Raw genomic sequence first — 25056 nt, forward strand, 5'->3', positions numbered from 1 at the left:
TCACTAGCAATATGAAGACAGCGAGGAAGACAGACCGCATTGATTTCTATTGACTGTGAGGCTGCCTCTTTGGGCTGGAATTGGATCACAACTTGCAACAAGTTCTTTACTCTTTCAAGATTCCTCAGGTTAGTTCCCTAGGGGAATGCATTTTCTTTTCCTACTGTTATCTCCACAGAAGGAGAGAAGAAGAATAGATGTTTGGTGTCTGATAGTCAACCAAAGGTTCACCTGCTTTTTTCTKCAGAGGAAACTCAGTCCCTCCTTGGGGAATGAGAAGGGAACAGGACAGCTGTGGGCAGGGTGGGCAAGACATCAGCCCTAGCAAGGAATGCGGAGGAAAAATGCAGAATTTGGGGAAGATGGTGGCTTGGATTAAGAGGAAATTCTGCTCCAAGGATCAAGTTCTCAAATAGTAGCATATTCTTTCCTCAAATCGTACATATGTTAGAGTCTCCTCTAACTATGTTCCTCCTCCATAAATATGGTAGAGTCGGTAAATACTTAAATAATTAWCAATATTTGGAACTTTCTCTCTTAACTCCCCTTGGTGCCCTCTATTCCTCTATGAGTTGTCATTTAACTCCAGACTTCCTCCAGCTTTTCCAATAAATGAATATAAAATAGATACAGTTAAAAAGATAAAATTGGAGCCATCAATTCAGAGGAATATTATTGCAATCCAATGTCCTTTCTCTAGCAATGGGCAGTAGAAAAACACCTAGGAATGAATACAGGAATAGAGCAAGTCCAAAACGTTACTCCCAGAATATTTTTTTCAGTGGTTTGGAGAATTCATGAACCAGATTTGGTGAGTTTGTATTTAATAGCTCCCAGTGGATTTATCTTTCATTAAATTGTCTAGTCACTTTGGAACCCATGTTAATTTTTGTCATCTAACATTTTGTGGTAAGGGGATTCATAGCTATTCTTCCATGTACCTGACTAAGATTCTTCTTTTTGATATAGATGGACATATTTCAGCAAGAATTGACAAACTAGGGATGGTCTTTGACCTTGAGATGAAGACAGAAGATGCAATCCTCCTATAGAGCATTAAATAAGTGTACCAGCACCTTTAAACTGAGAAAAGAAAATGAGCACAATAGTAACATACGTCTTTCTGCATGGTTTCATCTACAAACCTTTCAGCATGCACAGTTCAACACATTAAGAGTTCTCCAGAAGTAGTCAAATGATGGCTGCATAATAGAACAATAAGATAAATCATTTTTTGATAATTATTGAAATGAATTTATGCTTCAGTGTAGCCAGTCAAACTGACTCCCACTTAGTTTTAAAACAAACATCTTCTATTTTCTACCATTCCTTTTTTTTTGTTTTTGTTTTGTTCTTTTTTTTACCCAAAAAGTGTGCAGGAGAGACTTCCAAGTGCAATTCCCAGAGGCATGTGGACAAACTCACAACATAAGTCTATTGTGTACTGAGATAAAACAGATCCTTTGTGTCATAAGGTAATGGAGCATATCTGAAACAATATAGCACATGCATTAGGCTCAGCAAGACAAATTCTATTCTGTCACCACTATCTTATGAATGGAAACTGAAAAATTTGACCAAACGCACTTCTGTGTTTCCCACATGCTGAGTTGTTGTGTTCAAACAAAGGCCTCCTTTTCCACATAATATAGACACTTTCTTGTCTGAATCTAGAAGAATCTCATAAATTTGTTATTTGATGTAAATTGTTTTACTGTAGTTACTAGGACTTCTGAGAAGAAGGGGGGAAAAYAGTGTTATCAAAGTGCTTAGGAGACTCAGTCATATTCATACAGACAAGAGAAGGGAAGCACCAAAACAACATGATGACTTTGTCCAACCTGGTAGTCCCTACATCCTGCCAGTCACCCAGTTTGATCAGACCTGGCCTAAGTTTGAAATGGGGATTGTCACAGAGCAGTGCTGAGATTTGGGCAGAAAGTGACAGCTCTGGCACAGAGGCAGGAGTGTGATTTAGTCAGGAGGCAATGTCACCGGATTTTGTGTCTGTGGATAAGATTATGGTGGGCTTAAAATGGAATGGGAGGAGACCAAAGATGGACCAAACTTGGGAGATGGAAAGAAAGCACTGCTTACAGGAACACTGGAATAGGAATTTGAAAGAATTAGTGCAATGGGAGACACTGAGTTTGATAAACCCAGCACAGGACTAATGAGGAAGAGAAAGTGATTGGGAAGGAATCCAAAATTCTTCACAGTCCCAAGTGCCTTCTCTGAAGATGTGGGTCAAGAAATATCATCAATAATAAATCAAAGGCCCAAAGACTCATGCTTTGAGTCTATTATGAGCCAGCATCTTCCACAATATCTTCTCCCATATGAAAGTACTGCTGTTTGCTGAAGTTAAGCAATTCAGGGGGGACAAAATCTGCTTTCTGCTTCCCTCTGARGACTCAGAGGGGCTAAGAGCAGTGGGGTGCTGAGATGCGGTGGTGACGGTGGGAGAGGTAGCAGGATTTTGCAAAGGAAGAGTGGACAACTAGTCAACACAGCTGCATTTCAACTGACCCAGTGCTTCTCAGCATGGAAGCGTGAGCAGGATCTACAATTCCACAGCAGCCTGGAAGGGACCCAAATCTGCCTGTGTTGCTATGAAGGACACATGGAGAGGACGAGAGGAAGGGTCTTCTCTTGCAGGACCCTCAAGGCTCCCACTGGGCTCCAGTGCTTCTGGAGCCAGTGAATAAAGATGTAGGTTGCTGCTCAGCCAAGGCTGTGTTGCACTGAGCTTGCATTCAAAACAGAGCTGGACTTTTGAACCAGAGGCCCCCAGGGAGGCTGAGCTGTGTACCAGGGCTAAATATAGAGCCTCCTAAAGTGGAAAAATGGCAAAATGTTTTGCAAATAGCAAACCTWTCAGGATGTGGTGCACAAGAGTCTTTCCACACGGCCAGGCTGCTACAAATAGATAACTGGAAAGCRAGCAATCATTAATCTCTTTCTGGAAAGATGTATAGATTCCTCAGCTGTTTGCAGGTCACTTCAGATACATCCAGAATGAAAAGCCTATTTCACTTGCTGACTTCAGGCATGGAGGACATTTCAAACCGGCACTTCTGCCTGGGAATCACTGTTCCCTGAGGAGCCATTTGAATCCTCTGCAGAAATAGATGAGCCGATGTAAAAGCTGCTGCATTCCCTGACAGTACTTGCAAAGGGTGTTTTTACTCTACATTTGGCTTTCTTTTTCTTAATGAGAGGCTTTATAGGTATCATCAAAACTGATAATACATCTACTATGTGAGATAATCATGGTATTTATAGCCTTTATCACCTTCAGCTCATTTCAGTACGAAATCCAACTCACTGTTCTGTGCATCCTTCAAAGTCACTGGCCCGACAGGATCTGACAGTTGCCTCTTTGCATAAGTTATTATTTTTTTTAATTTTGGGAAATTGAGCATTAATTTGGATGCCTTACTCTTTCATGCCTTACTGTGGCACGTTTACAAAGATCTGTAAGAAATCTGGTGTGGGGTTTCTTGACTCTTCTGAGAAAGCTCACCCACCACGTTCACGAAAACATCTGCTTCATGTAACCTAGAACACAGAATAACAAGGAGTTACTGGCAGTTAGCGTGGATAGGGAAGGCTTGGGAAGGTTCAACTTCGGCAAAATCTTCTTGTCAGGTCCATGGTCACTCCAGGGATCTGTATTTCTACATGGATATTCAAAAGCGTAAGTCCCAAGTGCAGAATCCACAAACTGGAACAGATGAACAAAACCCCAGAGCTGTGCTTCCTTCTTAACTTTTTATTCATTAACAATAGAGAAGTCAGATGCAGTAAAATAAAATGTGTCTACTTAGAAAAGGATGTTCTACTAATTTTCTAAAAGAATTATCTAGTAATAAGAGATAAAATCCTACAAAAATTAGTATGTTGCCTCTCTGATGTGGAAGATATTCTGCTGACTGGTGGTTCAGAATAAAATGAGCATAATACAGCTGCATAAATTACTTAAAATTCCCAGGTACATTGTGAACTGAGACCATAAAATTTAAGTTAGAATATTAATCTGCTGCAACAGCATCTCTTGATTTAAGTCGCACAGCAGGACAAGGGCTTCCTAAGACAAATTTGTTAACCAGGACGGAGGGGTTTTTTATTTAGTTGCCTGGTTACGCAGTTTGTAAGCAAACACTGCAAAGTTAGCCCATTTGTGAGGTATCATAAATATGTTCGGCCTGAAACCATAGCCCTGGCAATGTGCCAAAAATCCACAGGTTTCTCGCAAGAGACTCCGATATGTGCTGGTTTCCAACAAAACCTACACATTAAAATCATCTTTGGCACACGGGGAGGCCCAGGCTAGACCCAGAACGACAATGATCCAGTGTTTGTCCATGGGTTAGTCATGAGGCTTCTTGGTGACTCAGTCCACTTGATATCTGCATTAGGGAAAACAAAAGGATATTTCCCTCATTTCCGCAAGGAATTTTGAGAACTACAAATAAAATCATTGTTTGACAGAGCTAAGCACTGTTATCCAAAGTAACTTTATTGCTGTGTTCTAAATTTGTACATCTGTATTTTGTGAATCACAGATTTTTAGTGGCTGTTTATATAGATATCTTAAAAAAAACCCCTCATAAACGTAACTCGATATTTTTTTATTTCATGTGCTAGAATTTCCAAGAACTCACTCTTTCCTTGGACCTAAATGATTCTGGTACCTGTTCCTCTCCCTGTGRTTGCAAATATAACCTTGAAACTCTGACAGCATCCCCAGCCAGTGCAGCAATGTCCTCCCAAGGTGGCAAACTGTCTGAATTTAAAGCAGTGAGACACCTCTTCCTTTTCCAGGTGACCATACACTCTCTGTGACCCCACATCTAGGGATCTAAAACTTGTCTAAAGGAAAACAAAATAAAACAAATAATAATAATAATAATAAAACAGGTAATGCTCTATTTTTTTTCCATATAGAGTGTTTTACTTTGATATAATTGCCTCTCTCCAACTCTTTTATCTCTTTATGTGCCCTACCAAGACCTCTGTGGAGTTGCCCTTTATTCGGCCCACTGGGAGCAAATTAATTGGATTAAGCGACTCTTCCTTGAGCTGTTAAGGCAGGCAGTAGGGTGTTACAGAAGCAGTTTGCAGCTCTTATGGCAGAAAGGCCTAAATGCAGGAGGCAGAACCAGGCAGCCCAAGAGCAGCTGGGAAGAGGAGATGTGCTGAGTGCCCGGACTGAGCTGCTGAAGCCAACTAAAAGCTACTTCTTTCCTTACAACAAATAGAAGGGAAGGAAAAGGCACTGAACAAACATTAGCAGAGCCAAGGCGTGAGAAGCTGAGCCAGGCCAAATGAAGAGTATCGTGTAACAAGCTCCTCTTCTGACGCAGCATTTGCTGAGAAAAATCACCAGCGAATTTCACTATCAACTTCCACTGTCAATTAGTCATGGCTGATTATCCATCCCGCTCTCAATAACCCCTGAGATCACCCTATGCAAGCCCAGCTCAAGTCTAGAAACTCTATGGGTCCCTGATTGATACGCACAGTGCTAGCTCACTATGTTTTCTTCTCATTGCACATCTCTACAGCCTAATTTAAGTAAAATCCTTCTGTTGTTTTCTTAAAACAGAGTGYCACCTCTATCTTCCACGCCTGCATTTTTTTTTCTAGATAATTAGAAGCTGGCTCTGTGAACCCTGCTTGGGAGGAGGTGACCATGGAGAGCCCATAGCAAACATTAAGGTCCCATTCTYTCACCTTAGGAACAGTTTTGTGTTCCCAAAAAGCCCGTGAACGTTGCCATGACACGTAGGGATTGCTCTTGTGCGTTGGGTTTCTGCTGTGCAGTGACTTACCAAGAGCTCCTTCTAATTTCCCAACATTTTCAGTGGAGTTAAACTCTAATCCCCAGTCCTTGAACTTTGTTCCTATTATGTGGTTTTGAGCTCATTGTATTGACTGCTAATGACTTTATAATACGAGAATTGTTTGACTCATTAGCATCACAGCTCCTGTTGGAGGCCTGTGCCCAGTGTAGATTGCTTCTTAACCCAAGCTGTCCAGGTAGTTCAAGCAGTCGTGCATTTTAGCTATTCCAAGTGAACACTTTTCATTAGAGTGGTTGTTATTAATTCACTTTTTCCCCTGACAGCTGCTTTATCAGAACTTCCTTTCTGTAACTAGTCACTGCAAAATTTTTATATAAGAACAGTTTTAAAACACAAAAGGCAACTGACACTGGAGCTCTTTACYCTGCTAAAGTGATTAGGCCAGCAGGGAAGTACATATAGCAGTATACGAAGAATTTACAGAAGTGAATTCCTGCCATGTGGCATGTCACTTCACGCGGTGAAATGTCTCAGAGCTGTTGAGCAACCACGCGACGTGCAGCACCCAGCGAAGCCACGGCCCACCAAGCCAAGGCCTCTCAGCAGCAGCGTCTTTGCACTGCCCTGCACTGCTCTGCCACAGCAGCAACCTTGCTGCCTTGCCCTTAGCCACCTCAGCACACCACGCACTGTGACAATAGGTGACATTAGACCTTTCACAAACACCCTTCATAGGCTAGTGCGGAAGAACAAGATGGCAAGGGCACAGAAAGAGCTGGAATTTACTRAAAGCCGTTGCTGACACCATAAGAAATCTCTGAGCAGCCAAAATATTTCACAGCAACTGCAGGATGACTGAGTCAGCCCTCCAGCAGGACCTGGGCCCCTCTGCCAACTGCAGACAGAGACCAGAGGACATCCTCAGACTGAGCATCTGAATGCTAAGTGGTTAAAGTCAGATTAAAAACACTTACCCCAAAACTTCTATGTGTTTGTGGTATGAAGGCACCACTCCCTAACAGCTTGCTTAAGCATTTTTCAGGCTCTCAAACATTTCTGGTCTTGAGTCTATCTTGGTGTTCCCTCACTATGTACCCTTTTTTCTCTCCACCCTTTCAAGTAGTATTTTGACCTTTTCATTACTCCTGATTCTGTCATATTTGTTTTCAGTTTTTCTTATTTTTAATTATTATTATTTTGTTTCTTTTTTTTTTTYCYYYTTTTTTTTCTTCTCTATTTCCCCTTCCCTTCTGTCTTCAGCTTAGGTTTCTGTAGTTTGATTTCAGTGTGCTCCTGCCTCTTGGGTTGTCACAGTAACACCTCGTACGTAATTAGCTACTGTGTTCTTCAGCATCCTGTGAGGTGGAGATCTAATTGGGCTGTGAGTTTTCCCCACTACAAGTCTAAAGCCAGGCCAGAGACGTCCTTTGTTGTCCCTTCTGCTTCCTGCTAGCAGTTGTGTTGTTCTCCAGAATCTTTCTGCACCATTATCCCTCTAGTAGGAAGGCTGGGAGACAGGTGATGTAACCCCAGGAACATTGAGCTCCCTGTTTTCGTAGCTTGTCAGAAATCAGCATTCATCAAAGAAAGAAAAACCCGCAAGTGTGGAACTGGCAAGTCTGCAGCCAAGCTTCAGCAGTCGGGCGAGGAAATCATTTCAGGCCAGGGTTGCTGACTTTAGAGAGCTGCAGGCACCAGAACTGCCTTTGGCCCCTCCATACGAAAATCTTGGAAAGATGGAAATAGAAAGAATTGCGAAAATTAAAACAAGGGGTGGCTGGGAAGGAGGCGGGGGGAGGAACAGACATGCTTCTTGCTTTTTGCCAAGAGACAGCTTGCTGTTCAATCTGGTTTATCACCATTAGCTTATAAAGAGGTACTTCTCAGCTCTCCCATGCAGTAATACAGAAGAGTCCGTGCTCTGCAAGTTGTGCAGGGTCTAAACTCTGCCCGCTGTAGCCAAACAGTGCATTTGCTGTTCTCCCTCCAGGTACTGCCATACATAAAAATACACTCCAGAATGTGGAGTTCCATTAAAGAAAGCAATTACACAGTCTTCATTCAATTGAACTGGCAGGCCAGCATCGCTTCAGAGGAAATTCATCTCCAGGATCTGAAAATACAGAGCTCGCTTCTCTGTGCAATAAAGCTTACTGCAGCAGCATTAACTGCAGTACCTTTTGTTGCATTCTGCTTACACTGTACAATACTGTGTAACTTGATATTGCTCTGAGTGACATTTAAATTTAAGTCAAGAAGAAAGCTGATTGTCCTTTTTTTTTTTTTTTTTTGCAAAAACATTACATGAAAATCCTAGACCTCTATGTCACTTGATATAAATCAGCTCTGTATATATGAAGCAACTAAACCAGCTTCAGCTCCTTTAAGGGCTCTAATTTTCACATAATTTTGGTGTGATTGGTGTGATTATTGTTCAGCCATTTATGTGTGACTTTGATAAACATACTCCCTTGGAATTAGTTCATTTAAAAGCACATTTCCATCATCAGCCTCCCTGTCTTAGCCCTTCTTGACCCCCACTTGGTAATTTCTCCTAAGTCATTTTAATCATGTTTTATCATTACAAGGCTCCTTAATAGGACAGTCTAGCTTTTCCTTCTCACTGCATGAAGCACTGCTGCTGGAGCTTGATTTGCATGACCTAAATGATTTCTGCAATCACTGCTCTCCAGTTGTTTGTCCTGGAGGGACAGTGAAGGATTATATTGTTTTAAAAGCATTTCTATTTAGCAAATACCTCATTTGCAATAAGGTGTCAGCATTTACCACATTCATAATGCAACTGGCCTGCTAATAAATTTCATTTCTGCTTTAATTTCCCTACTTCATAGACAGACCAGAGACAAAGACTGTGTAAGTGAGCTCCAAGCGCAGTAAAACGTTACCTATTAGCCCTCCAACTGCAAAATTGTAAAGCATGTTCAAAATGTAACGAGCAGCTTGCCCCATCCATCCTATCCCAAGGATCCCACATGAGGACATCCATGCCCCTCTGAATAGGAAAGGAGGAAGAAAAGCCCTCCTGAAGCCCAGAAGTTCTGTCCCCATGTGACTGCTCCTTTGTGCCTCAGTTTCCCTCCATTGAAAAAAAAAAAAAAAAAGGATTTTATTACCAAATACACTTTGAAAGTAAAGGTATTTTCTTCTGGCACAACTTATGGATGATGGAGCCAATGGGAGTCTCATAACGGAGCTAAATCATACCTAGATCAAGGTCTTTGTTTCAGTGGGGAACACAACACCTGGGAGGTACGAGGGGAGGTTGTTTTTCAGCTCATAGCTGGCTGCTCTCCCATATGAGCTATTCTGAGCACCCACAGCTMATGTAGGTAACGTTAGAGAAGCCAGGAACTATTAAGCTCATTTACTCTATTGCCACAACACAGAGGCACYGAGAAAGAGTTAGGTGAGAGGAGGAAAGGTCTGAAGTCTTCCCAGTCATACATGCAATAAAAAGTATGTTTTTTCCCTCATACTGGTAAATGAAGTGGAAGTTTGAGCTGACTAATGGCCAGGGCAGAAGAAGAACAAATAGTGAAAACGTTTCAAAGTCATCGTGTACCTTCCAGGCCTCGAAAGGAATTGGATTCTTAAGGGAATGGCTTCATGCAGAGGTTGCTGCTAGAGGGAGGCATTCATCTCGTGCTATTTATTTGGTTTATTTACATGTGTCCCTTCTACAAACACCAATATCATGTCAAAAGCAGCCAGAAAGGAGTTCCTCCTTTTCCTGATGTGGGGTAGATCTTTATCAAAGCTGGGTATGTCTCTCTGCTACACATGTCTGTAGTGTCTAGCACCTTGATATCAGACTTCTTGGGCCTCATCGTAGCAGGAGCAGTAATAATATAATTGTTGTAAGAACAATGTGACTTCATAAAAGCCTTCCTTTTTCTCTGCATCTATATTTAGATGACGGAACAGTATCTAGCACTGTGGTACTTTTGATGAAACAGGTCTGCTTCTGGCCATGAGGGGAAAAAATGGGGGGACACAGTATTTATCTCCCTGTCCTGCCCTCAAGACCACCAGCAAGTGCTGCCACTTGGAGCAGAGCGGGATTTCTTTCACCAGCTCTGCAGGCTTTTCTTTGTAAGGGGGTAAAAGCTGCAGCAGCAGCAGCACTTGTTGAATTCAGAGCACTCTGCAGCACCCAGCCCGAAGGGCAGCAGGGCCCCGTCCTTGGGGAAGCTCACACAGCACCAGGCGACATGGGGTGTCATTTACAGGCACAAATATCTGGCACATAACGTAGAATTTCTTGGTTGAAGCGCACAAAAAAAAATGCAGTGCAATCAATATATGTTGGCAGTATTTACCCACTTACTGCGCTGCCAAATGTGAGCTTACAGAAAAGCATTGGCCACTTTGAACTGATCTTCGACTTGGCTTCCTCGCAGATGAAAGTGGCCTAAAACTAGACTAAGGGCATTACAGAGAAAGAGATATGGCAGCAATGCACAGGGTCACCCTTACTATTTGTTCTTGCCATAAGAGTCACTGCTGGGAAAAAGAATATGTAGGTCAGCTACAATTTTCAAAGGGATTAAGTAAACTTGATCAGATTGATAACAGAGTGTGAATCTGATACAGTTCTGTGTCAGACTGGATCACCCTTCCACTTAATAATAATAATACTTCCACTTAATAATAATAATAAATAAAAATAAATAAAAGCTAAGGATTTTTTCAAAATTTTTTTTGCATTTACAAATAATGAGCCCACATGTAGTGTGTTATCTATTCCCAACTCTGTCACTCTCCCTCCTTCCTCTCCCTTTAGGCCTTAGCTGCTAGATGTACCTCCTCAGTAACACAGACYGAGGCAACAGTAGTTTTATATGACAAGGCACACATGGACACTAAGAAAGAGCACTTAAGAGATATAAAAGTGTCCTGTGGCAATAAAATTTGACAGAATTTCTGCTTATTTAGTGTGATTCACAATTGCAATTACAATCAGAGCTCTGCGACAAATTCACCAAGAAGCCATAATAGTTTTAAATCTCAGGTCCTAGCGAAGAGCAGCAGAAATGTCCTCCTAGATGACACCAATGATCCATCTAACCTAGGAGCCTGTCTTCTGCACTAGCAAGGGGAGTCACTGCTCAGGGAGAGCCTGTGAATCTGGACGCTCTGCAATCCACTCCTCTCATGGTCAACAAGCCAACAGGAAGTGTTATATTAGGGATGCTAAAGCATTTGTTGCTGCCGACTCCTGTTAACACATTTATTGACTTTTCGTGTGCAAAGTTATCTCATCTCTTTTTGGTCCTGCTAATGCYGCCAATTCCCCAGCCTCCTGCATGGCTGTTCTCACCAGCTGTGCAGGGATGTGCCCCTTGGAAAGGAAAGACCTCCAGCCCAGAGACCSTGGCCTTGGCCCGTGAGCTTCAACCAGCAGCTCTTTGCTGGCCCAGAAAGGAGCAGTGTCTCCTTTCCAGCTCTACGAGCTCCAAGAAATTGTCCGAATCACTGTTTTCTGCAGGAAAGCAAAGGTGAAAGAGGAGAGCTAGCCCTCTGCATGCTGCCATCAGGAACAGGGCTCTCTTATGGCTATATAGAATCTAAAAAATGCAAGGAGCGTGACTGAGACATGGAATAAGTCAAAGGAAAAAAAAAAACAGCCATTGTTGCGAGGCTTTTGCTGGCATTTTTAATTGTGGGAAGAAATGAGAAAACTGTCAAATGGAATCTCTTTGATATGTCCRTAGTAGAGGGTAATTTCCATTACCCGGACGCATGATCTAACTCCCAATGAAAGGTGTGTCCTGAAGGACCGAATTTGGCCTTATGTGAATCTAATGAACCCAAMATCTTTCGCGGGCTTCTCAAAAACTCCTTTGTTCTGCAAAGTGCTTTACCATACGGTACAGCTGAAAGAAGCTGTATGGGAGATGAGTCAGATGAAACGCTCCAGGGCCAGGTTTTGTCTGACCTTGCCGTGATGCCTGAGTYGAAAAACTAAAGGAAGGTCTTGTACCGTGGGCAGAGACATCTGCACTTGTTCTTACTGTGTGAAGCATCAAATCTGCCCCTCACTGGGAATGGAACAGGGATTCAGGCGCAACTTCCCTTTGCACTGCAGCAACTACTGAAAAGTTGAGATAATTTGCAGATTTCCTTCACAGCAAAACTAGGAAGGAAAAGCAGAACCATACCTTTCAATAATATTTAGCTTGTTAAGGAACTGTGGCTTTTCCTAAAACTGTCCGGAGGGTACAATGGCTTTCAGACTGCAGTTTTTAAAGGTATACAAGGAAGGTTGATATAACTGCACCAAACTGGGAAAAAAAAAAAAAAGATAAAATGGAGCTCTTAAAGAATTGTAAAGGTACCTTGTCCCACACAAGGTGAAGAATTCTGAATAATTGCTTCATTTGTTTCACAGTGAGGATGTATTTATTTTTCCAATTTCTTGCTGTTGTACTGACATCACCTGATACTCCATCTACTTCTTAATGACAAATCTGCCTAGGTCCCTGGAGGACTAAATTCAAGATCAATAGGTGCCATACTTGGAAGGACCTACAATTTATACTTAGCAGTCRAGTAAAATTGCTCCTATGGATGAGCTCTACTGAGCAGCAGTGCAAAACAGATTAGCAGAATGACATGAAGACAGACTTTGGAGGTCTTGTATGGCTCTTGGGGGATGAAAAATATTTTGGAGATGATTTTTAATTGATAGAACTCTTTAAATGTGCATGGTAGAGGAAGAGACATTTGAGACAACTCATTTAATAAGTGGAGGTTCTGATTTATAGGGATGTTCATTATGAAATACTGCAGCTTGTAGATATGGGAAGGGTTGAGTTGGTGGAAAACCTGAAGGGGGCTGGGAAGTGAAATTTGTGGGTTGTCTATTCCTCAAAACTAYCAAAGAGCAGTTTTGAAATTACAGCTTGCATCTCAACAGCAGAGCAGGAGCACCCACAAGGCCAGGTAATCACTGAAAGCCACMGCTGGCTCTGGCTCTGACCTGCTTTAGGTACCCACATTTCCATGCCAGCTCCAAGCATCAGGGCTGGGAAATCCCTGGGTGCTTCCTGGGCACAGACGGGCATTGATGCAAAGTCTCCAGACAGGTCCCCTGCTCCTCCTTAGAAAGGTCCATAGCAAGAGCGAGGGGTGAAGATCCAGCCAAGCTGATCTTGCTGCACTAAATCTCCGCTCTGCATCTGGCACTGTGTATGGCCCAAACCTGAGCAGGCAAGCGAAATGCTGACCTGGCCACTAGGACCTATCAACGTTTAAAAGACCAGAAGAGACTACAGTGCCAGATCAATATAACACTTCTAAATTTTGGCCATGCCTCTCCCTACAAACATATTCATATACCTTATGTGATGCTTCCACTGCTAGCAGCAGCAGAAGTACGCTGGGAGGCATCTCTCTTGACATCCCCCCGTGTTAGAAGCCACAGCTGTTTGTTCACAAAAGCCTTTCAGTTGAGAAAACCACGTGAGAAACCACACATGACACACAGCTTAAACACAAGGGGCAACAGAAGTTTTCTCTGAGAACTAGTTTCAAAAACCTTTGTGAAATAAATGTGCTGCAGTGGGGTAGGTGACATTAAGCCGTTCACTCAACAAGACGGTGCCATGATGTGAAAGGAAATAAGAATAAGCAGAAGGGAAGAGGCAAAAATGTATTACACTGCCAGCATATCCACAGACAAGAGGCCTGTAAATGATTTCCACAAAGATCAAGTACCCTGCAGCTTCTCTAATACAATAGTCAGGGTGTCGGGACAGTATAAGAAGTATGGACCGCAGAAAGTATTCAGGATAGTTTGTTCCTCTTAAGTAACTTCTCCCATCACTGGGGTCAAGTGTGTGATCAGATGGAGCACCAGTCTGACCCACAGGGCATTCCTTATGTTCTCATGCTCTTAACTCCTTTCAGGAATGTTGTACTGTACTATGATGCTGTAATCTTTCATTCAAGCCACGAATTTGCTGAGTTGTCCCAGTTGCTGCATTGCCCAGGTGGCCTTCTGGGCCTTTCAGCACATCGATATATTAAACAAATTGTAGAAAAACGCATGGCACAAGGCAGATGTGGACCGCAGAAACTCAAAACATACATTAGATTACTGTGATAGGACAGGAGAAAGCAATAAATGTTTTGCTTCCTCAAAATTCAAAAGCCAGTTTCTTTTACGCCTTTTGGCACACCAGCACAAATCTGAAATTTCTACACAGTTAAAAGAGTTACGAACTAATGTGTATGCACTTTTCACAAAGAGCTTTTTCCCAGGAGCTGCTGAGCATCTTTGGTTCTCGAGCTAATCCTTTATCTGACAGTACCAAGCAGCATCATTTCACACCCTGCCCACTGGTTGCAGTGCGAGTGAAGGGCATCATCTCATCATTTCCTCCCATCGCATCCAGGGATTAACTTTGAATAATTCACCTATGTATCATGAAGATCTTCGTCAGGTGCTTCTTTCTATTGTGGACCATATCCATCAGGTTGGATCTCTGGCTGACATGAACTGGCAAGGCACCTTTAATTAATAGCTTTTCCTCTGCTCCAGAGCTGGAAAGAAGCCTTAGGAATAGATGTTGTTAAGGGTTATTGGAGGCAGCTGTGAACTGAGGATTGGAATCTCTTAAAATCCGATTCTGCATTCCTTGCACACTCCCAACCCTCTGAGTTTTAGCTTGATCATGAATATGAGATCAGCCCCTCGGTTTGTTTATAGGTAGGAGTATGTGTTGCATACAATGTAGGTACTATTACCCTCATAAACTTYGTACGGATATAAACATTCCTTAAAGACAGAACAAATCATTTTCAGGCTCTGGAACCTCACCACCAATATCTGTGATGCAAAAGGACTTGGAGAGCCATTTTTCTCATTTTAATTAGTATAATTATAATGGATTGTTTTGTATCATTTAAACAAATTCCTACACCATAAGCTTGCAACTGAAGCACCAGCAGCGCTCCACAGATCTCAGTGTGGGAACAGCCGAGGTCATTTTTATGCCTGTTTCCGTGTGCGCTGTAACTGCGGCCRGTTGCTTGTTTGCTGCTGGAAAGGCCTCAGGTGGCAGCAGCCCCGCTGCCCACCTGGGGAGCCTCCAGCAGCAAGAGCGAAGCCGTGTCCGCGCTTCCCTTCCGCGATAAAGCCTCGGGATAAAATCTGCGTGCAGCTCAGTGCCGCCGAGCGAGCCGCTGAGGCGCCTGCAAGCAGGCTGGGGGTGAAGAGCTCCTCCATAAAGCCATTTATCTCTTCCCGCGGCGGCTTTGTGAGCGCGCTCCGGAGAGAGGAGAGAGCCGAGAAGGTGTCAGCGCGCGCAGCCCACCCTGGTGCAGCAGAAGCATCGACGCCTTGCTGTGGCCACGGGCCTTGTTCGCCGCGCGCGTCTCCGCACCGGCACCGAAGCGACTGGGATAAGGAGGGGGGTTCTGCACCTCTGCTTTCTCTGCATCACAACGAGGTGTGAATGTGAAGTACGGTGACAATTCCAGAGCATCTGCTTTTTCAGGCACGCTTAGTTGGCTGTAGTTGTTGTGGTTAATCTTCTCTCTGTGGGTACTGTTAGTTTTAGCTATCATTTTGGAATATCCCGTTCTGGGCTTTTGTATCATATTTATTGCATTTAAACATGATTATAGTAATTACTATTGCCTAATCCTGTTTAATAAGCATATGTTTTATATAGGATGGGTATACGTAAATGTATGTTTACAAAACCCATTACTAAAATAATGCATCTTATATTAATAACCAGGACATACTAGTAAATGTGAATGTTTGTGAATGTATGTGTTTTTATACATATAGAAACAGACACTTTAACATAGCATATAATAGTTTGTGGCTTATATGAGTAAAATTTGAAAAAAAAAAGTAAAATTAAAAAAAAAAAAAGGAAAATGAGCTGTTGATTCAGACTAAATCCCTTGGAGACAAAATAGGAGATAATATCTAAATAAAAGTGGCGTATAACATGTCGGTTAGCAATAGATTATGATGGAAAGTCAGCGCTATGGTTAGCCTATTGATATGTATATTCTTTATGATATGAACATTTTTGAAGACAGATATTTTAATATAAAAGTACACAAAAAGAAAAAATGTATATATCCAACAGTCCTATGTTTTTTTTCCCTCAGAGAATGACTGATTTTTACCATACACAAAAAGATCCTGATATTCAAGACTTTCCAGCATGCCACTTGCTATTCATGAAGAAGCCTAACAGAACTCGTCTTTCATTAAATGGAATAGGAACATCTGATATTGCCAGGATAGCGTCAGTACCTTCTATTTCATTTGGATGCAATTAATACAGAAATGTAATGAGGTTCTGAGGAGCCACTTTTCCCCCTAATTTTACATCGCAGAAATAGTTGTCATTTACCAGACCGGAGGCCTCAGCTTCCGTGGGACCCTTCTTGCAGGCAGCATTTCCAGGCACCCTCAGCCTTCTAAACCTCCTGCTGTACCTGGCTCCCAGAGGGGACGGGTTTTCTGCGACAGTCGTTCCAGGAGCTGTGACCCGCAGGCGCCTCCGCGCTCGCACAGGAAGGGGAAACTGCAGGACATTTATATGAGGATCTGGGGTGACTTGCTGGAGGACAAAATGGAAAATGTGCACAAATAAATAAATAAAGACACAGTAAAGTGACATGAGTTGAGAGGCTGCTCCTCCATGGTTGTCACCAGCCCAGGAAAACTGCAGAGTCTTCTGCTCCACTTGAGCTTTGGCCAGTTTTGAACCTCTGAGAGGGCCTGGGAGCCCCCAGGAGCTCCTGGCTCCCTATACCTGGTGGTGCTCGAGGAAGAGGGAGAGCAGGAGGGAGACTGCTCCTTTCCAAAGGCTGCTTCATCGTCCTGGGTGCAAAGGCACCTCCTGGCTCAGCGACTCCCTCTCCTTCCCCATCCACTGCCTGACTCAATGCCCTTTCCTGGCTCTGCGTGAAGGTCTCKAACACAAAGGAGGCAGGTAGCCCTCCAGCCTACAAACCCTCCCTGAATACACTGACATTTAACTACCGTGACTTAATCAAGACCTGCAAATAGGTTAGAACGGGGAGGTGACACACTCGGTGTCAATTAAAAGGAGAGGATGACACAGCACTGAGTTTATAGTAGCCGTGGATAATTCTTGATGATCTGGCAGCCGCACCTCTCTCGTGCTGATGCTCAAGGCGAATCACTCCTGGAGGCCCCAACAATTAGAGATACCCTCCTGAATGATGTTTATCTAACATCGCTTTCTTCACAGGGRCGATGGTTAATGCAGCCGTTGAGCAACTCCAGGAAGGCACAGTTATCCTGAGATAATCAGGAGCCTCRGGGCTCCCAGGCAGTCAGCTGTGCTCTGTGCCCCAATTTCATCAGTATATTAAGTTTTTTTTAAAAAAATCTGTATGTTAATACGTCATGAAGGTCAAATATTTCACTGCAAAGGAAAAAAAGAAGTGTGGAAATTCAAAAACAGGATTCCCAGAGCAGTCCTAACTATATATTTACATGTACACAGGTATAGGGAGTTTTTCCCATATTATTACTGCTATCACTAAAAATGTGTTATAAACCTGGAAATACAGGAGATTGATGTCTCAGAAATGCTTATTCATTTAGCTGCCTCTGYGTGTATCTTTGTGAAGTACTTGGGTAAGCAGATGACCACTTACTTGAACTTCATTTTGGACGTGTATTTAAAAACATACTATGAAGAATTTCATGTATTTGTTTATCTATAACATGTATATACAGGAGGGCAGAATTACAGTTAGTTGTTAATATTTTTAAAWGRATAAAAAGCATATCAATATAAATATATTAAGCATAGTTTATGTGCTAATGATACACACAGGTCACGGAACCTGTTTTTAATATGTTTTTAACTGATTTTAACATTAGGGATATGACAGCTTGAATTCTGCTAACAAGCTCCGAAATAAAATGGATGGGGCTGTGATTTCTCACACTATGGAGGTGCTTAGGATTCCCAGTTATGGCCCACGCCCCTCCTGTGGGAGGAAMACACAGAAAAACTTGCAGAAATTAGCAGAAATCCCCAGTAAGGGAAGTGCTGAGAACTGGTGAATGGAGGGCAGCTGTTGCTCTCTGCACCGAGTAACGTGGGCAGCTCTGCTCATTTTCTGCACAGCAAACCCTACGCCTGCGGCACTCACGAAGAGCGGGAAGCACGGACCGAGTGCTCTAGAGAACCTAAAATGCRTTTTTATGCCTAGAATAAGGCAGATGTGGGGAGAGCAGGACCCGGGCCAGCCTGGGGATGCTTCAACCGCCTCCGAAAGGGCTCTGTAAATGGAAGGAGTCCATCCTGAGGGTCTTGCCCCCATTACAGAGTGCGCAAACCACAACAACAACAACAACAAATCAGTTAAACATTAAAAGCTATTCACAAGAACAGGGCTATAAAACAACCGTTATCTCCAAGGCACAGCTCTTCCTCTGAATCTGCTGTTACGCATCAAAATTGTGAAATAACATGGTGCTAATCTAAGAGTGGGGGGTTTTTTTGGAGAAAAACTCTCCTTCTAAGGGAGCATCAAGAAATAAAGAGTAAATGCTGCTCTCCCAGCAGAAGTTTCCGTATTGTCGTCTTGGGAAGGAAGTGTAAAGACTATCTTGAGTTGATTAGATCACACAACCCCACCCCAGAACTAACCTGAAATCTTTAAAACTGCTGTGGTAGAACGAACAGGGAGGCAAGATAAAAGCAAGCAGGAAAGGGGGAGGGAGGACATGCTGTCTTATAAAAAAAAAGGATGATATATAATAAAATAAAGACTGAATTACATGTGTTTGAAAGACTGAACGAAATCGATTGCTGCAATTCCCTGTGTCCTCGCTGGAGTCTGCAACTCCCTTAATTCATTCATTCTTTTTTTCAGGAGAAGGAAGAATGTGGAAAATATAACAAGAGTAAGCAAAATGGGAAGCAAAACTAACAACTCCAACATCAATACCATTAAAAAAAAAAAAAAAAAAAGCCTTATTTTGTGCTATATCATTAAAATCATGGCCCCCAAGTCTTTCTTTTTTTGTCRTTTGAATTCCTCTGTGCTGGAGCATGCACAGAAACCCGCTGCAAAGTTAGCCTGGGATCCTGCAGCGTAGGAAACCCAGCACCAGGGCAGCAGGAGCATCGCCAGAACCCGAGGAAACGCAACACGGGGCAAAGGCTGCTATCCCATCCCTATCCTGGGAAGCGAATCACAGGGCTCCTCTTCACCTCAGCCAGCTCTGCATTTTAAAACAGCATTTGGAGGCCAAATTAGAATACATTTTATGCTGCTCAAAGTTGCAGGAGAAAATTCTGTGTAGTGCCGAGGTAGTTAAAAGGTTTGGGACCTTGAAGCAATGCTGAACTTGACGGAGAGGTTGAAGAAGACAACATTTACATTTCAAATTGGCGCTTTTCATTGATAGAACTTCAAGGAATAAAACAAAACAGACATCACATGGAAGAGGATATTAACAAATCCAAAATGCAAAGTCCATGAGAACTGCACAGTGCAGCAGCAAGAAAATGATAGGCAAATAAATCCACTATATGAAGAATCTATTCATAACCTCGTGTGGGATAAGGAACAGAAAGGATTTGGCCCCACAGACTTTCTACATGTGATGTGTGAAAGGGGCAAGTTCGCTTTGGCTCTGCCAGCTGCTAAACCACCCTGAGAGGGCTGTAGCAAAGGAGAAGGGAATGCAATGGCAGCCCAAACAAACAACGCTGTGAAGACCAAGGGAAGGGGGAATGAGTGGTGGCAGGGGACATCAAACTGCCTCTGCGCAGCTCTGATTCCATCGTTATAATGAAGCCCACCCAGCATCAAAATTTCTCCGCATCAGATATCGAGCCTGGGGCAAACGTAGAAATGTCATTGGGAGATGGTTGGAACATACACATTGAACCCAAACCGGCCAGCAACGAAAGGCCCGTGTGTGTTCCTTGGTGTAGGTGCTCTAACAATTCCCACTCGGAGCTCTCTCCTGAACTGCAGCTTCAGCAGCAGCTTCCGCAGCCCCAGGAAAGACAGAGCAGCACCAGGCCATGTCCGCAGGGAAAGCTAAGGAGAAAATGTCCTAATGAAGTTATGAAACAAATCCTTCTTTCTGTGCTGTACATTTTGTTCTGCCGACCAAACCAAGTCACCAAAACTAATGAATTACTAATGTAACTCTAATGATTTCAAGAGGTTCCTGCGAATGCTTTTGGTCCCTCATGTTAATTAAGGCTTGATTCTGAGGCAGACAGAAATAAAGGAAGCAAAGATACATAAGGAACCCAAATAAATTTCAATGTAAACCACTATGTTAACTGGGATACAATTGTGCCGCTGGGGGAAGCAGGGCAACAAAATATTGAGTATTTTTAGACCTGTCATCATTAAATATAGTTGCTCCTGTCTTAATATTGATGCAAACCAGAAGTGAATATGTTTTTAAATGCAAGTATTGCTAAATGTTGCATATCCCTCAGGGGCTGGACTAAGTTCTGGTATAAGCCTTATTAAAATCAACAGTACCTTTCCTTCAGTCTTTGGTAGAAGCAAGGCATAAATGAGCATTCTAAAACAGAATAATAATGAGAAAATCAAAGAACAAAAGCAAGGTATGGTAGTTAAAATGTTTGTACTGACATTCTGCTGTAATTGTAAGTACTGCTTTTCCCACAGCAAAGCTCTGCATTTTGTAGTCTTGCAAAATAGGGTCAAAAGGACCCTCTCTCCATAATCAGACTGCCCTGACAGGCTCAACCTTGCCTATTTACAGTTCGTATTTTTTATTCAAGCAAAACTCAGATGTACTTGAGTAGCACTAACAGGTTGGTCCAAGGGCAGCCTTCTTCCGGGCTCTCCAGGTTTTTTGCTCCTTGCACTATTCTAAAGGAGCTGAGCACAGCGGGAAGAGGAGCCTTCTGAGCAAGAATGCAGAACAGTACMGGGGGGAAAGGGAGCGCTCGCCCAGAACTCTTTACCGTCATATGTCCCACTATCTAAATTGTGACTTTACCAGCCCTCATCACCTAACTGACATTGCAGCCAGTCCTTTTATGGAAGACTTTGAAGAACTATCCAAGTATCACAGGAAGTGGAGCTAGTGATTCAGAAGGTAGTAACCTTTCTGCATCATGTGCTGTTGAAAGCGGTCTGCTGGGAAAAGAGGGAAACAAAACTTCTGCAGCCCTGAAGCTATTAAAACATGTAAGACTTTACTTATTATTTTTATTTATTTTTTTTCCAAGAGGAGAGCTGTTAACCTGTATCCTGGCTGTATTCTGCTTCAGGTAGCTAAGATCCCCCCTCTAGTTCCAATTGGATACATCATTTTTCATTTCCTCTTTTAAAATGCTGCTGTTGCTGTGACAATCTTGTTCCTTATCTGATCAGCTGGTTGTCCAATGCAATTTGAAAGGATAAAATAAAGTAGGCTTTCCTCTTACCTAATTAATCTGTATTTTTAAGAGTTTCAATTCCAGAGCTCGGGGCTCCTGCTTCTTTCTCTCTGCCACTCAAAGTACCATGCTTTCACAGCAGCCATATTGTGCAACAGCTATTCCCTGCTTTATCCAAAATAACTGCAGTGGTATACAAAGAAGTCCCTCAAAAACAGGGGAAAACATATTAAAAAATTAGACCTGAGCAAGTAAATTTCCCGTGTAGGTATTTTTACTATTAAGATTGCAGTAGTTTCCATGGCATGTTACTCTCCAGCTCAGGAAAGCAAAGGTAGATTTTGGTCCTGAAGGCAGATACCTCTAAAAGGCAAATAGAGAAAGGTAAGGCTGTATGATACAAATGAAGTGTACAATTTGGGCAGACAGAGGGGAGGAGAGGAGCGTTAGCCCAGCAAGGGACACTGGTAAATGAGCCAGAGGAGAGTCATAGGTCATTCCCAGCAGATAGGAAAACACATCAATTCAACATAGTTTGGAAGAGGAAGCTGCACAGAGAAGGGATTGAGAGTTTTGTTGAGATTGACAAAGACATGTAGAAAGTGAAAAAGATTTAGGGGAAAAAAAAAGTTTCAGCCAAGATTAAATCGCAGTTTAAACAAGTTAGTGGCAATACATCAAGAAGTTGCGATGAAGAGAAGTTTCTATGTGATGCTGAGCAGTAGAAACTATAATTATTTGAGTAAAAGATGCAAGTTGAAGTTGTATGAGCAGAGAAGGTAGAGAGAAATTACACAGAATTTATAGAGGAAGACACAGCCTTGAGATACCTGGGGGAGTTACACAGGCAGGCAGAAAGTTTCTCCCACACTGTGACTAAACCTTTTGTGTACAGAGAGACACCAAATGAAAATTATATTGAACGATAAAGATATGCATCTGTATCTCAAAGATCAGAACCATTTTCTTGAGCATTGGAGGTGTTATTGCTCTCATAGTCTGAAGTACACCCATATCTGGCAAACAGTTCTAGAAACTGCAGCAATAGAGTCAACAGGGCTAAGAACTGAATCTCTTCAGTCCCCTCGCCAGCAAAGAGAACTTCCTTTCCTTTCTCCTAGATTATCCAAATGACATTTCTTTTCCCTTTAGGACAAGTTTCTAGAAAAGTTCACAGCTAACTGGCGTGCGGCCAGCATTGCATTCCCTGGCACCACGTGCCCATTAAACTTCAGCGTTGCTGGCACAAGAAAGCTCTGCATTCTGTCCCTGAGATGGCTGCATTTCAGCAGTGATGAAATTGAGATACGCACACAGAGCCACATTCTTCCCTCTAATACCCATGCAGCCCTGGGGAAAACAAAGCTGGCAAAGTTGGAAAATTTGCATGGATGTATCCAAAGGCCACCTTGTCAATCTTTTATTTAGGCATTATTTAAAAACTGTTCTCTCACTTCCCCAAGTAACCCACTAGCTCTACTTCATTCTTACAATAATCTCATAGATTTATTTATCAGGATTAATCCTTCCCCTTCTTTTCATACTCAAATTCACCAGTCTCTTCATTCCTGTGGTCTCTGATTTTCCTCCGTCACAGAGGATTTTTGGTGTGTCCTTGCAGCTGTCCCTCACAACAGCCAAGATATTATCAATCAGTTCACTCGATGATGAGCAGGTCGAGGGGCCCATGAACTCTGGTTAAGCACTAGCTTGTGAATTAAGAGCTTTCTGAAATACAGAGCAGCAACTGGTGAACTGGGAGRATTTAGAGCCCAGGGCACAAGCACTACCGTGGGGTGGAAAGGTCTAGCTGTCAGCTAGGTCCCCTGGCAGAAGGAGGTCTCTTCTGGCTTTTGTTTAGCACTGCTACCCCATATCCTCCATTTTTCCTGTATTCCTGGTTCTTTGGGGAATTGCTACATCATGGGGATACCCGTGCACTAGCTGCTTGAGGAACCACCAGCAGCTCAGGCACATCTGCAACGTTCAGCAAGCTGAGCAGAACGAATAGCAAGGAGCTCCAGGTGCATGTGCTTTAAAAGCACAGCCAATTTCTACTTGCCAGTCACACTGATACGAGTAAAGCGGGTTTAAGAATTGTACTGTGGATTAGCTGGGTGATTCACAGGAAAATCCAAACTTAAGGGCCCAATTTACATTCAAAGTATGCAATGGAAGGAGCTGAGAAAAGGGAACACTCAATCTCGTGCTGCAGAATGGGTTCTTATTGCCTATTTATTCTAGCCAGAGTGGTCAATTTTCAAGAATGTCTGTATTAATCAAACTGTGTATGCATATATGTGTAATACCTACTTCTAAAACACCGCGTTTCAGATTCCCCTGTGCAAAACCCCCACACCAAGACCTGTCCACAGGAGACTCATTGCAACTCCCCAAGGCCCCTTCCTGTTTTCCTGTCCTATAGCAAAGAGCAATTATTCGTCCCACTGTCTATGAAACACTGTGCAATTATAAAGGTACATGGTAAAATATTATGGTAATGACACACGTATCGGTTCTCAGAGCACTGCTTGTTAGTTGCGATTAACCTACTTCACTAAAGCAAGCCGGGAGGGCAGACAATACATCTTTCTGTTTGTTCTTTTAATCTGTATAATGAATTTTTCTGGGAACTGGTAATATCCACTGGCAGAAAAGATTAAAGAAACAGAATCATTTTCCAATTTTCTTAGTAAACATACTCTAAAGCTAATAGTGGCACAAGAGATACTCTTAAAATTTGTGGTTAAGATAGGCTATTTTATCTATCTGGACATGTCTCGGATTAGTACGGCCCACCCATAGCGTGCTGAGAAAGGACTGGTTTCTCATTGCTCACAACCGGTGCTCTCTTGCATTACCTGTCATTTACAAAGACCCACCACCAACACAGCTTACGCACAAGGGCTTAAACTGTGAAACACCAACAGATCTGGCATGGCTCTAGAAGAGATTTCATGGCACTCGGGATATGGGAACACTCCAGGGAAAACTCTTCCAAAGCGTGTCACTTCCTTGATGTCGTGACTTTACACTGAGCACCTCTCATCAGGGACAGCTCGTTTCTCCGACCACCTTTGCTCTGAACATCAGCTAGAGGTGGACCTCTAGGGCTTCTTACAGCCAGGACCCATGACTCCATCACACAATTTGGGAACATACATCTTTTTTTAAGCCTATTTTTTTCCCCCTTTCTCTCCTCTTTTCTATCTGTGGGCCGCAGGGCGCAAGGCAGCGCTTCCTGCACACCCACATGCTGTGCCAGCGGCCTCGCTGCAACTTCCTGCCCGTTTTACACACCACGYCGGGGACTTCCTCCCAGCAAAAGTTTTATCTGAACCTGCCGCCTTAACCATTTGCTCACACAGTGCTTCCCAGAACAGGAATCGGCGCTTGTTTTTAAAGGCCTGGCAGCAGAATCGCCACTTCTTATCTGGAAAGTATTAGCAATGCCCAGCAGAGAAAGAAAAAAAAAAGAAGAAAGAAAGAAAAAAGAAAAAAAAAGTGACTTGCATTACTACTTATTACTAAAATGAGAGAGAAGGGCTGTGAAATACAATWACTTGCAGGTAATGGATATCCTGCTTTGTACCAGCAGGCCTAATGAGAGGCTGCCCACATCCAGAGGCAGAATTTAAAAAAAAAAAAAAAAAAAATTTAAAAAAAAAAAGTAACATTTAGAGTTTACGAAACAGCCTTGGGCAGCGCATCTCCGAGGAGCCCAAGCCTCAGGGCGGTGCGACACGCTGCCCGCCCTGCGCGCCCCTAACGGCCTCCGAGCGACCGTTAAACGGCCGCGCGGGCGCCCGGGCCGCGGGGAGGGGGCC

This window comes from Nothoprocta perdicaria, unplaced genomic scaffold (genome assembly GCF_003342845.1).
Source record: "Nothoprocta perdicaria isolate Ctin4 unplaced genomic scaffold, notPer1 scaffold_91, whole genome shotgun sequence".
Taxonomy (NCBI): Eukaryota; Metazoa; Chordata; class Aves; order Tinamiformes; family Tinamidae; genus Nothoprocta; species Nothoprocta perdicaria.